We start from the raw sequence: 15,505 nt of genomic DNA on the forward strand, positions 1-15,505 counted from the left end.
TTGTACCAAACAAATCAAAAAATACTTTTTGGAGGAGGGAACTCCTTCCCAGAGTAAAGCAACTAATCTTTCCCCTAAAACATCCCGAAATACGCAGGAACAGGTGCCAATGGTTCAAAACGCCTGAAACGGCCTCCGGGCCGATGCTACAAGAATGCAATGTCTTTCAGACGGGACAAACCCGCAAGCGATGAGCCCCGGCCCGATATAGATCGGGCCAACACAACAAGGTATATTGCGCCAAAAGATCAAAGGACGCTTTCCAGCACTCCGTCCCCCCCAACGAAGAAATAAGAGCACATTCCCGGCAGGGATCTCTTCGCCAAGTGCATCTCGGAATACTCGGAGACTCAATGCCTGCAATAGGGCACTCGCACAACTCCAGTACCGGAACTCCGGGCTCATGAAGCCCTAAAAATGCAGCTCCGAGTTCATGAGAAGTGGTCTTCACACTTAAACAACTTGATGACTCGGAGACTGACGCCATACTACATCGCCAAAAAAACTGTAAGACCTCAACAGGCATGACAAACTGTAAGACCTCAACAGGCATGAAAATCCCGAAGTTTAGGCTATACGTCGCATTTGTAAGAATCCCGAAAGGGCATACCCTCGATGTGGACGCCTAAACTATCACTCGGGATCAAAAATCGCTACGGCCAAACGCACATGACTACGGTCAAAACGGCTGATACAGCCAAAATAACGCGACTCAGGGACGCCCGACCGTCGCTAAAATCGCAGGTCACTACTTCGAATATATTTCGGAAAGAACCGATTAAAACAGGCTTCCCTCAATAGGCAAACAACGGGCTATGAACCTTCCGAGGTGCCCAAAATATCGCCGATCACGACTTGAAATCGAGGTTCTTCTAGAACCGACGACGGGTCAAGCAAGAATCTTTCAAAAACACCTTAATGAGCGGAAAACAAAGCCTACAAAAATCCCACGGGCAAAAATAGCGTAAGAGCCATTGTCGCCAGCTAAGCAAGCCTACGGGCCACATATCAAAAGGTCTCTACGACCAAAAAGCATAAGAGCCATTGTCGCCAGCCAAATTGACAACTTGAGGATTAAAGTGAGCTCGAATCGTATCCCGATTTGGAGATCAGATAAAAAATAGTTAACTAAACAAGCCTACGGGCCACATATCAAAAGGTCTCTACGACCCAAAAAGCATAAGAGCCCTTGTCGCCAGCCTAAACTGACAGCTTAAGGGTCAATTAAAGCTCTAATCGCAACGCGACTCAGAGACTGGACCCTAAAAAAGTTCAAAACGATCAAACGCCCAAAGGCGAGAAATAAAAGCCATCGACGCCAACCTGGGCGAGCGCCAATCTCGAGGGTAAATTAAGCTCGAGTCGGATCCCGACTCGAAAACTGAACCCGGCAACGAGCAAAGCATACAAGCCTTAGGGAAAGTTCGAGATCGAATCAACTCAATTGTAATTCCAGCAAACAGAAATACAAAGAATATAAGTTGCGGGGTTCCCCCTCTTATTGCTACGTGTTGACAACAAGGCGTCGCCCCAACCTACGTAGAATATTGAAAACCATATATACATAACAAAGGAGGCAAGAAGCGATCATTTCGCTTTTTCCGGCACACATAGCCCAGCAGTTTCCTCCTAATCGCCCCCAGCATCGGACAGCAAGGACTTGACGTCGTGCTCCTCTCCTTTGGCTTACTCGATCTCCCTCTAAAGGTCAAAACCCCTTGCAAAAATCTACTCAAAGATTTTCCTCCGGGGTCTGCACCTCACATACACTGCTGTTTTCGGCGCGGTCGAGGGTCTCCTGCAACTCAACTTTAGCGGCGTTGACATTCCTTGAGTAAGAGGCTATTTTCCGCCCCGACCGGGTAATATTCATCATCACCTCGGCTTGAGCAAGTCATCACCTTGGTTTTTTCCCTCGAAAGTGCGGATGACAGTTTCATGATCATCTTCGCCCAGGCATAATTACTCGCACGAGCAGCCTGAATTTTCGCCTCAAAGGCAGAAACCCCGGCCTGAGCTCTCTTTTTGCCTCGGAACGGATATTCACGCATGCATGTGGCCCGATGGATTCGCGTTTGGCTTTTCCAAAACTTCGCCCTAAAGTTGCTCCAGCTCGCTCACCCTATCCTCCAACTAAAACAACAGCACGTCAAGACGGTAAAAAGGGAGTGCAATTCGGCACAGAATGCAGGTTACCTGTTTCTCCAAAAGGGGCCTCCCGGACCCGACTCTGGTCGGTCTCGCGACGCAAAAAGAGCGAAGGACAGGCAGGCTCGACAAAAACTCGACTCGAGGCTGGAAACAACTCTACAAAACGAAAAGGTTCCGACACCTGCTTGCATCAGCAAACCACACTCAAAGGTCCTCTGGCCTAAGTGGACTGGTTCCGAACCCGCCAGGGTCCCGGCGAAACACGAAAACTAGTCCGTCGGATCAAACACAATACAACAGAGGTAAAGAAATTCATGACTCCTCTCACTTTTCCTATTTCATACACACGCACGCACACACACACACACACACACACACACACACACACACACACATATATATATATATATATATATATATATATATGCGCGAGTGGTGCGCTCTCAGTCTGCAAGCATAAATATGCAAAAAAAATTACAAAGGAGAATGGCGAGGTCGACGCTCCGAGAACGGGCATTCTTCGGGGCATTAGTGGTAAACAAGCCGGGCACCACGCCGGACTACCTTCGCTCAAGCTAGATCTTCCAGAAAGATGGTGTCCCTGTCATAAGTCCTTGCAAACAAATGCTCCCTTCAAAGGCGTACTCCGACCTGGCTCCAATCATTGGGGATAAGTCACCACTCCTTCATCATCCACAGTTTAGCTTGGCGCTATGCCAGTTCGGATACCGGCTGTTCCCAATCCGGACTCTTCGAAGGATCAAGTTGCGATTCTACGGCCACATCAACTCGAACCAAAGCCCAAAGATCCCCGATGCGGATGGATCACGCCAAAACCTACCACAGCGGGAAGCCGGCAAGGCTTAGTCAACGACCAAGCACCTTCCTGGGTACCCCTATCATTGTGGGCTTTAAGGAACAACATCCGGCTCGGATAACGCACTCTCCCCGGAGGTTCAGTCCAGTCTCGCCCCAATGAAAGCTCCTTCAAGAGTATGCAAAAAATATTCCATCTATCGTCATGACCGGTTTATGCCGTGCCCCAGGCAAGTAGCTGCCAAGGGCATGATCCGCCAAGCTCCATAAAATCAGTAAGCTCTAGGAATCCCCGGACGGAAGAAACTTCACAGGCACATAAAGACCGGAACAAGTCAGCACAAATCGAAGGCGCCGAGCAGACCAACAATGTCTTCATCAAATTGGCGAGCCACCCCAAGAGGTCTTCGCCATGGGGGCTGATTTATAGAGGTTAAGGCGTACTTAACAAAAAGCCCCGCACAAGATGGACCCCGGATAATGACCAGGACGGCCCGAAGCACGGCCGGTTCTCCGTTTACAGATCACCTCTGGGAAGTTATCGGCGTTTTGAGACCGTGGATTCCCAGACAAGTTTTTTTTTCTCAACAGCCATTTTTACGAGGCCCAAAGGCTCCGATAACACTTTTGCACGGAGAAAGGGCTCTGACGACCTAAGGTTATGGCCCAATTCGCGCCCAGTTCGGGGAATCACAAAAGGACCACGCATACAACTAGTTCGTCAGCATGAGGCCGGATGCAGCACTCGCGCCCAAGGCCAGTATCACAGACGACATAACAGGAACAAGCACTCGAAGACACCAAATGAAAAATATATGCATAAAGGAACGAGGCAAACATCGAAGGAAGAAACCAAGAGAAAATCTTTTATATTTGCACATGTATTCACTTAAAACAATCCTCGAGATATCCTTACATACGGTTACGTTATACACAGAAAGAGTGAAGAAATACAGGTAATACCCTAGACTAAAGATCTAGCCTGTCTATGTTACGCTTTTATTGCCACTCCGTCAGGCATACGACCTCAAAGACAATATCTTCCATGGTCGATTACCTCGGGGATCTTATCCAGAATCCTCCCAAAAATGGCATCTCCAAAAGTAGGGATATTGAAGAGGGAGGCAGAGGAGAAGAGCAAAATGACGAAGAGATGCTGGAAGAAGACCGGAAGTGGCTGGGTGAAAAGTTTGGCTGGAACAAACCCTGCCAGTATCACCATCTCGAGGCCATTTCTTGAAATGCTTCCTCGGCCCAGGAATCCAAAGAGGGTGTAACACGCCGGGCCAAGGAAGGAGGGTGAGTAGCAGTGTATAATCCGACCCCCCTCTTGAGCAGCGGTGCATAATCCGAATTTTTCCCCGGTTCGGAGGAAATCGAGCCCCTACTTCGTCACTCCGAGCCAGCGGGGACAACGACGACAACAACAACAACAACAACAACAGTGGCAACCACAGTAACAACAACAACAATAACCGCACAGCGGCACAATTACATCCAACCGGGAAGGGATCGAAAATTGCGCCATGGCATATACGGCATAAGTTCCTGATGCCGTGGGCCTCAAGCATAGCAAAAATTGAAAAATGGCAAGAAAGGAAAGGAGGATGAATATCGAAAGAAGTTCGAATGAAAAACTGATCACGAGAAGCCCCTTATATAGGGGGGGGGAGGGATACTAAGTAATCGACGACGCCATTACTGCCCTCGAAGAGCGTAACAACATGCGCAATTAATGCGTTCATGGAAGCCGAATCAATAAACAAACGATATGATCCCGAGAAGCAAGGAATCATGCTATTTCTGGAAGACCCTGGAGCAGCGAAAAGACGGAATGCCTCGACATCTGTGTGAAGGGCTACGCCAACAGCATAATATCGTTTCAAGAACCCGCGGAACGGGGTGTCAAAAACATTTCTTATCGCTACCCTCAAAGAAACGCAGAGACTATCTGTACGCGGTGAAATCAAAGAGCTCGATTTCCCGCCATCAAGCCATCTCGGAAAGGGACATCGATATCCCGAGGATATGACGCCACCTCGGGTAGACGTCTCGAGACCCCGAGGATATAAAGCCACAGCTCAGTCCTTTCCTTCGGTGTCTATCAAGACCCGTTTCGAAGCTGAGATCGGGATAAAGAAAGGAGTTCCCCGAGGCACGCAGTTGAATCTGACAGGACCGGCCTATCCCTAGCCTCTGCTGGGATATCAATTAAGGCCGTCACATCTCCATATTTCGCATATTAGATATATATGTATTCGTTACTAAGTCTTCTCTCCTATATAAAGGGGACTCACTCTTCCTTGTAAACAACAGTTGTTGCTCCCACAATTCTACAAAGTGCATTAATATCTCTCTATCTCTCTTTTCTTATAAAAGCTCATTGGTTATCACTGATACTAAGGATACCTCGATATCCTTTGCCTCTAAAGGTGTTCTTCATTTTATATGCGCTCTTCATCGTATAAACTCAATTTCGGTTATAAATAGCTCCGTTTGATTGTATTTCTAGCTGTTAGATTATGCCCGAATATCCCCGACAACCCGAGCTCGACCCCGAGGTCGACCTCGAAGTATCAAATCGACCGAGTCTACGCCCAGGTAACATGCCCTTTGGTTCGCTCGTTACCTCGTTTATCTTTTGCCCCATCGTTAAAACTCATAGTACTAGCATGATCTGCTTTAACAAATTAGCTCGGGAATAGATCACATATTTTTAGAGTCCTATTTAATAAATTTAATTGTTGTTACCATTTTCACGGTAAACAAAATCCAATCGATATTGTGAAAATTTTGAATCGACTGGATATAGTGGTGGATTATGTGTTTGCATATATGTTGCATCTAGCATTATGCAAGATAAGGACGATCTTGAACCTCAATCTGTTGGAGAATGTCGACAAAGACGTGATTGGCCAAAATGGCGCGAAACAATCCAATCAGAGTTAAACTCACTTGCAAAACGTGAAGTTTTTGGGCCTATAGTCCAAACACCTAATGGTGTTAAGCCTGTTGGCTATAAATGGGCCTTTGTACGCAAGAGGAATGAGAAAAATGAGGTACAAAGATACCTTGTTGCGCAAGGATTTTCACAAAGGCCTGGTGTCGATTATGAAGAGACATATTCACTCACTATGGATGCTATAACGTTCCGTTATCTCATTAGTTTTGCAATCCATGAAAAGCTTGACATGCATTTAATGGATGTTGTTACCGCCTACCTTTATGGCTCACTAGATAATGAGATATACATGAAAATTCCCGAGGGATTTAAAATGCCTGACGCAAATAATTCAAAGTCCCGGGAAATATTTTCAATCAAATAGAAAAGATCTTTGTATGGTCTAAAGCAATCCGGACGAATGTGGTATAATCGTCTTAGTGATTACTTATTAAAGAAAGGTTATATAAATGATGCCATTTGTCCATGTGTTTTTATAAAGAAAAACAACATCGGAATTTGTTGTACTTGCCGTATATGTTGATGACATAAACCTTATTGGAACTCCTATAGAACTCCAAAAGGCAATTGATTATTTAAAGAAGGAATTCGAGATGGAAGATCTCGGAAAGACAAAATTATGTCTTGGTTTGCAAATTGAACATTTGGCAAACGAAATTTCTGTTCATCAATCTGCCTACATATAAAAGGTATTGAAACGGTTTTACATGGATGGAGCACATCCATTAAGTACTCTGATGGTTGTTTGATCACTTGATGTGAATAAGGATCCATTCCGACCTCAAGAAGAGAATTAAGAGCTACTTGGTCCTAAGGTACCATATCTTAGTGCAATTGGTGCACTGATGTATCTTGCTAACACTACAAGATCTGACATAACTTTTCTAGTTAATGTATTAGCAAGATATAGCTCTGATCCTACAAGGAGACATTGGAATGGAAGCAAACATATATCACGGTATCTAAAAGGAACTACTGATATGGGCTTATTTTATCGCAATAATTGCAGTCCCGATCTTGTGGGTTATTTCGATGCTAGGTATTTATCCGACCCACATAAGGCTAGATCTCAAACAGGCCATGTGTTTACATGTGGAGGCACTGCCACATCTTAGCGATCGACTAAGAAATCAATTGTGGCTACTTCATCTAATCATGCTGAGATAATTGCTATTCATGAAGCTAGTCGAGAATGTGTGTGGTTGAGGTCTATAATACATCTTATTCGAGACAAATGTGGTTTGAGGTGTGACAACTACCCACAATTTTGTATGAAGATAATGCAACATGTATAGCTCAATTGAAGGGAGGATTCATAAAAGGAGACAGGACAAAGCACATTTCACCAAAGTTATTTTTCACACATGATCTTCAAAAGAATGGTGATATCAACGTGCAACAGATTCGTTCAAGTGATAATATGGCTGATTTGTTCACAAATTCTCTACCGATGTCAACCTTCAAGAAGCTAGTGTACAAGATTGGGATGCGAAGGCTCAAGGATGTGAATTGATGCTCTCATCAGGGGGAGTTAATGCGCGTTGCACTCTTTTTCCCTTACAAGGTTTTGTCCCACTAGGTTTTCCTTGCAAGGTTTTTAACGAGGCAACAGATAGGCGCATTTCTAAACATGTGTACTCTTTTTCCTTTTCTAGAATTTTTTTCCCATTGGGTTTTATTTTAGTTAAGATTTAACGAGGCACATTATTTGTTGAATAGAGATTCAAGGGGGAGTGTTATGAATAGAACTTTATTCATCGTGAGTGTCTATATATAGAGAGATTTTAGGGTTTATTACTTAGTGGCTAAGTCACCCTCTCCCTATAAATAGAGGGTTCTATTCCATTGTAATTCATCCCAAATCAATAAGAATTCTCTCCCCCTCTCTCTTTCTCTGCAATATTGCTCTTGTTCTTTTATTGTTTTATTACACATAGTGTTTTGTTCTTAGTTAGGACCATGTAGATTTTGAGTGCCTCTAGATTATTTGAAATAACGTCTCTCCATGTGATCTTAATTCTACCTTTTCCCCCTTATACATTCAATAATCTATATATATATATATATATATATATATATATATATATATATATATATGGGTTAGAGAGAGAATCTCCTCCCTCTCACTACCTTTTCCTTCTCCAATCCAATCTCCTTACTCACTATGCTTAATGAATCCCCTCCCCCCCTCCATTTTGAAAAACCAGCAACTACCCCGATGCAATAAGACCAACACCTAGCAAATTCCCCAGTACAAACCTTTAAACAAACCCTGATTGCAGATGATATCCCCTCACTCTCAAGCACACTCAATCTTTATCACCTAGATCTGTCCGATGAATCCCAAATTTATCCATCCAAGGACAATTTCATCCCATTCACAGCAGCAGACAAATCGAGATTATACTCCCCTTGTAAATACTCAATCATTGTTAAAGTCTTTGGGCGAAAAATTGGCCGTTTAATCTTACAACAAAAACTCAAATCATTATGGAACCCATCAGAAAAATTCTCTCTTATAGACTTGGGAAATGACTTCTTCCTTATAAAGTTTCAAAAGGAAGAAAACATGACTAAAGCCTTACATGAGGGACCGTGGTTTGTCCTAAGCCATTTTTATCGGTACGTAAGTGGGAACCTAAGTTCATTGCATCGAACACCCAACTTACCTACTTAGCCATATTACCTACGGAATTCTACGATTTTGATATCTTTAGCAAAGTTGGCAGCAAAATCGGCAAACTTCTCAAGGTCGATGCTTGTACATCATTTACAACAAGAGGCCGTTATGCAAGAATTTGTGTTGAAGTACCAATTGAAAGACCCCTCACTTCCCATGTTTATATAGGAACTCACAAAGATCAAATCCTATATGAGGGGATTAATCTGCTTTGTATTCAATGTGGACGTTTAGGACACATCACAAGAAATTGTCCTTTTATTGTCACACAATCGCCTACCGCTACAACGCCCCATATTGTCCAATCCTCCATGCCAGCAAATGCAACCTCAGGTGAATCGGAATGGAAAATGGTCTCTTTCCCACGCAGACAAAGGAAGCAATGATTGGACACAAACATAACTCTGGCTACCAATCATTCAATGCACTCACAACCAAGGCAAGGCCCACACAATCCGCCGACAGGTAAGACGGCGCCCACAGATGGTCCCACAGGTACTCCCACCGACTTGACCTCTTTTAATTCTATTAAATCACATACTTATTACCCCTCATATGACCATCAAGGTCTAATTCAAAATAATCAGTTTACTACACTAGAAAATATTGATACCAATTTGGACTCTACTCAAGATCCAGTTGTTGTTATGGACGTGATTCCTGCTGGGCCAAAGGTACAACAATTTCCCAAGGCCCAACTCCACCAAAAGCAACTCAACTTGGAGAAACCATCCATAACACCTAATAAACACGTCTCCTATATGAACAGTAGCTTAGAGGACACTAACTCACCCCCAAATCACTCCACGTCGACCTCACCTCCATCTTCAACAAATCCCACAATTGCTTACAAGAGCTCCCCAAATACTCAGACTAGCCCATCATACCCCCTATTAGTAATGATTATACTATAATACCACTAACTAAGCCCATGGAACACAATACAATGCCTCTTCCTTTAACTCTATCTCCATATACCTCTCCCCACTTAAGCCTACGTGCAAAGCCCAATCTTTCATATCCGAAACAACCTCAATAAGCTCACCGCCTCTAATACCCAATCCTCCACATACAAATAATTCCTCACTGTGCAATGCGCACACTTCCATTGACAAACACAATCTCCACTCAGTTCCTTCACACTCTTCTACAAATAATGCAACGTTACAACCAAGCACACTGCACTCAACGCATGCACAATCACAGACCCTCTCTACTTCCATATCATCCTCTCAACATCCATCAACTTCTAGCCCCAACATGCAGAATCACCCCCCCCCCCCAAAACCTACCCGATCATCTACACATCCCTAAAACCCAACCCTTATAATCCACCACAATCATGGCTCGAAATGGGACTCCAGAACCATGCCCTCACTTTTACCATGATGATCAACAATCAAGAAGTGATTGTCAAAATCCTGAACCCTCTGGACATGGCACAAATAGTAACAGAGGGTATGAGGTTGGTGATGGACCTCTATGGTCAATATCAATGGACAATGTCACAAGCTCCATTGTGGACGTCCAACCAAACTCCTTTGCTGCATCCCTACTTCTGGAATGCTCCGCAAGCATATCCACCTCTCAACCAACTACACAACTACGCCGTCCTACCCTTCTACCCAACCCACCACTCCCCTATTCCTTGGATCCACCAGGAATTCTTCATGCATGCACCAACTCCCTCACCCCATCATCCAGTTCCATGACCAACAATCCTCCCAGTCCAAGCGCACAAGAAAGCCTCACTCCCAAAGAACTAGCTGATGTACTAGAGGAGATGAGGGAGACACGCACGGAGCCAATATGGCTAAAGCGTTGTCACACCTCCATCCTCAAAGAGCAGTACGAAAAAAAGCTGCTCATCTCTTGCCCACCAGAACTGATAGAGTGCTCACTCAAGGTAAGACCCACCGTAAATCCAGAAGTGGGGAAATTCGCAATCATCCTCACACCCACTCTCAAGAATCTGACACTAGAAGTCAATGTAGGCTCATCCCAGTTGGAGAATCAGCCCAATATCCAGACTCCCAATACCCCCAATAATCGATCCATGAACTTTGTTATTTGGAACTGTCGAGGTGCTCAATCACCTGACTTTCATTGCAACTTTAGAAGCATGCTTGATTACTATAAGGCCACCGTGGTTGCTCTGCTGGAAACACACTTAGCTGATCACACCAGCCTCATGGAAGATTTTGGGTTTATGCACTTCTCACAAGCTCCTGCATAAGGTCAGGTCGGGGGAATTATTGTACTTTGGAATGCAGATCATGTCACAGTCAACAACATTGCAGTTACAAATCAGAAGGTTCATTGCATGGTCCAGGTATTCCCTAAACCTAAACCTTTTTTATTTTCTTCTATATATTCTAGCCCTAATCTCATTCATAGAAAGCTCCTATGGAAAAATCTCAAATGTATAGCTAACTCGTATACGGGCCCTTGGTTGCTAGGAGGAGATTTTAATGAAATAATTTCTGCCGCAGAAAAATTTGGGGGGAGGGTAATGGACGTGCAGACTTGTTGCTAGAGTGTTTTAATTATTGCAAACTAGTTGATTTAGGTTATAGGGGAAGCCGTTACTCTTCGACTAACAAGAGGAGAATGGGAGATATGATTTCAAGAATGCTTAGATAGAATGGTAGCTAATTTTGATTGGCTAAAATTACACCCAGACGCTTTCATAAAACATTTACTACGTACTCACTCCGACCACTGCCCTTTACAATTGATGCTTGATCAACCAGCACCTCCTAGGGAGCCACTCTTTAGATTTGAGACAATTTGGATGTCTCATCCATAATTCAACTCTCTTATTCAAAGCACTTGGCTTCAACACCAACAACTTCTCCAAGCGATTAATAATTTTAAATTATCCGTCAAGGAGTGGAATCATAATGCTTTTGGTAACATTTTCTTCCAAAAGAAACAATTGCTGGCCTGACTTACCAGGTTACAATCATCCCCTCACTACCCAACTAGTCATTTTTTTCAAAGCTTAGACATGAATTAATTGGAAAATTTAATCACATTCTTAAGCTTGAAGAGGAATTTTGGAAACTCAAATCAAGAATCTCTTGGTTACAGGATGGTGACGCTAATACTAAATTTTTCCATCTAACTATTCTTAAAAGAAGACGTCGCAACCATATCCTAACAATCAAGGACAATTCTGGTGAATGAATTTATGACACAAATCAGATAAAAGACACCTTCCAATCCTTTTATCAAAAATTGTATACCACAGAACAATTAAGCTCACTCAAAACTTTCACTAAGTCTCCTCTATTCTCGTTTACCAAGGAGGATTATGAAGCTTTAAAGGGAACTCTCCAGGAGTTAGAAATCCTTTTTGCTCTCAAATCCTTTAAGCCATTAAAATCTCCTGGGGCAGATGGACTACACCGTCTATTCCTCCAAAACTTTTGGAAATATGTGGGACCTTTTCAGTTATAGAATTCTGCCATAACACTTTTGAACAAAACAAGATCCCTCCGGAAATAAATGAAAAGTTCATTTGTTTAATTCCAAAAACTCAAAGCCCTACATCCCCGACTCATTTCCGGCCTATCGGCCCTGCAATACGATCTACAAGGTGATCACCAAAATTATTGTCAATAGAATAAAGACCATAATACACAAAATTATTCACCCCTCCCAATCAGCTTTCCAACAAAATAGGAGTGCTTTAGACAATGCAATCATTGTCCAAGAAATACTCCATCACTTTAACACTCCAAAGCCAAAGGGCCCAAAATATTGTTAAAAATTGACCTTGAGAAAGCTTTTGATCGTTTGGAATGGAGTTTTATCCGTCGTACCCTCATTTACTTCAATTTTACCCCTCCTTTAATAGAGCTAATTATGTCCTGTGTTACTTCAAGTACCACATCCATCCTCTTTAATGGTAGCCCCATCGCAGGCTTTTAAGCCAACAAGAGGTATCAGGCAAGGGGATCCTCTATCTCCATACCTCTTCATCCTTTGTATGGAAATGTTCTCTCAAAGCATAAATCTGGCTGTTGATTATCAATCATGGGACCCCATTTATTTAACCAAACATGCTCCACCAATATCCCATTTATTTCTTGCAGACGACATTATCTTGACTGCAAAGATAAATACTCATATATGCCACTCCATCATAGATCATCTAAACTATTTCACGGCTTTATCTGGCGAAAAGATAAACTTTCAGAAATCTAATATTTTCTTCTCTAAATTATGCCCTCTGGAAATTATACTTCTTGTCACTAATTCTTTCAACATGCCAGAAGGGCGGAGATTTGGCAAATACTTGGGTTTTCCAATACTAGAAGCAAAACCTTCTAAGAGAGATTTTCAATTCCTCCTTGACAATTTTAAAAATCGATTGGCAGGATGGAAAACTAATTTTATAACCGTGGCGGATAGAACTACCCTTATCAGAACAACATTGAATTCACCCCCAAATCATGTAATGCAGATCACTGCTATGTCAACTCACATTATCAACCAGCTAGAGCGATATCAAATAAATTTCCTATGGGGAACCACCCCACGAAAAAGAAAATTACATTTGGTACGCTGGGACAAAATCACCACCCCAAAGCTTGCAGGGGGATGGGGCATCCAAAGATTAAAAGAAAAAAATCAAGCCCTTCTAGCTGGTACATCTTGGAGACTTTTTCAAAATCCCTCATCTCTATAGGGGGTCACTCTTACTCTCTAAATACCTAATCCCTAAACACACCCATTGTTGTAAACCATTCAGAACCTGGAAAAACATTCTGCAGGGATGGTCTGCATGCCAAAATGGCATTGTCTGGAAAGTATCCACAGGCCAAAATGTCCATTTCTGGAATGATCCTTGGTGAGGTCCTAACAAAATTCTAAGACATCATGTTCAAGGGCCTTTAACCTTAACGGACTCTAAATATACAGTCGCCAATTTCATAAACTCCAACACTCCAGTATCCCTTATCTATCTCTTCAGCTACCATCATATTTACTACATTCCATCTAACATTTCTACCTCACCCCACATTCCACTGATCACGATCGAATAGTATGGGGACTTACAACGCATCACAAATTCACAGTGCTCTCTTGTTATAAAGCACTTACAAATACCCTACACCCCACCAACAGTCATGGCTAGATTTGGAAACTACGCAAATATCCAAGAATAAAATACTTCATTTGGCTATGTGTGCAAAACAAATTGCCTACTAACGCTTATCTACATCGGCTAGGTATCCTCCCCAGCCCCACGTGCTCTTTTTGCCAAGCTGATATTGAGCACACATGCCATATCCTCTTCAATTGCCCCAATGCTAAGTAATGCTAGAACAGTCCGAGCCTTAGTAACTTCCCCTCACACTTCCATATTAGCCCTACAAATCCTCATCATGGGATATATTCTCTTTTTCACTCTTCTAAGAATCTATATAGCAAAGGTCTACCTTATCATGTCATCAATGCATATACTTTATGGCATATCTGGAAAACTCGTAACAGAAATAGCTTTGAAAAAACAAGGATATTCGCAAATGCTGTTATAGTTAGACAGTTTGCTACTGAATACTACTACATGACAAACACTTCTTCACCTAAAGAAGACCAAGTTCCGAAATAATTAAAATGGAAACCACCAAAATTAGGTTGCATCCAATTGAACACTGACGAAGCCTCCATAGGTATGCATGGCTTGGAAGGTATATGGGGTGTTTTACGTAACCACTCAGGAGATTGGCTCATGGGATTTGCGGGTTCCACAACTGCACCAACCATAATGGAACGCGAACTGATGGCTCTACTAAGGGGCGTACAAATGGCCATACATCTCAAGTTGCATCCTCTAGAAATTTATGTTGACTCCTTGGAAGTCATCAATATTTTACATGACACTAGCACTGAATGCTCACATATTATTACTAATTGTAGGTCCATGCTGCATCAGCTATATGATCCTCTGGTGAAGCACACGTACAGGGAACAAAATATAGTAGCAGACAGGCTAGCACATTAGCTCTAACCTAACAGGGAACAACATCACCTTTTTTGCAAAACCTCCACAACTCCTTTGGGATGTTTTGACTGAAGACAGGATGGGCATGCATCGAAAGAGGCAACCATTCAATTTATCCTCAACTGCCCACAAGGGAAAAATGTTTTTGGACACCAACAATTAAGAGGGATAGCGCCATGCACCTTTTTGGAGTAGCAGTAGCAATGAAGCTTCACAAGACCCTTATTTTTGTACCTGGAGTGCCAATGCTGACTGTAATATCCATTTAAATACTTACTCTCTAGGTTTGTACAACTTAGTTTCTAGGCATAGGGTGACTAATGATGCCCCAGAAACAAGACGCGCTGCTTCATAACGTTCCCATGTACGTGTTACTTAATTTCATTCAATAGTAGTAATCTTTGAAACAAAAAAAATGGTAGTATGCCTTATTGAATCGTTCGAGGACGAACGTTTGTTTAATAGGGGGAGGATGTGTGGGAGATGCAGAGTAGATATCCTCACCTATTCGAGGCTTCAGGTATGTTTCTTGACTCGTTCGAGGACGTATGTTTGTTTAAGAGGGGGAGGCAGTAATGACCCGGCCGGTCGTTTCATGAGTTGCTGCTCCGTTTTCCCCGTTTCGGCTTCTTATTGTTTTGTTCTGCTGTATTATGTGTTATCGGGTTGGTTGGCTTGGGTTCGGAGAGGTTTTGGTAAGGTTTGAGACACTTAGTCTCTTTAGAGAAAGCTTAAGTTGGAAGAGTCAACCAGATGTTGACTTATGTGAAATAGGGCTCATATTTAAATTCCGATGATTCGGATAGCTTCGGGAGGTGATTTGGGACTTAGGAGTGTGATCAGAACGTCTTTTGGAGGTCCGGAGTAGATTTAGGCTTGA

Source organism: Nicotiana attenuata, chromosome 12, assembly GCF_001879085.1.
Source record: "Nicotiana attenuata strain UT chromosome 12, NIATTr2, whole genome shotgun sequence".
Taxonomy (NCBI): domain Eukaryota; kingdom Viridiplantae; phylum Streptophyta; class Magnoliopsida; order Solanales; family Solanaceae; genus Nicotiana; species Nicotiana attenuata.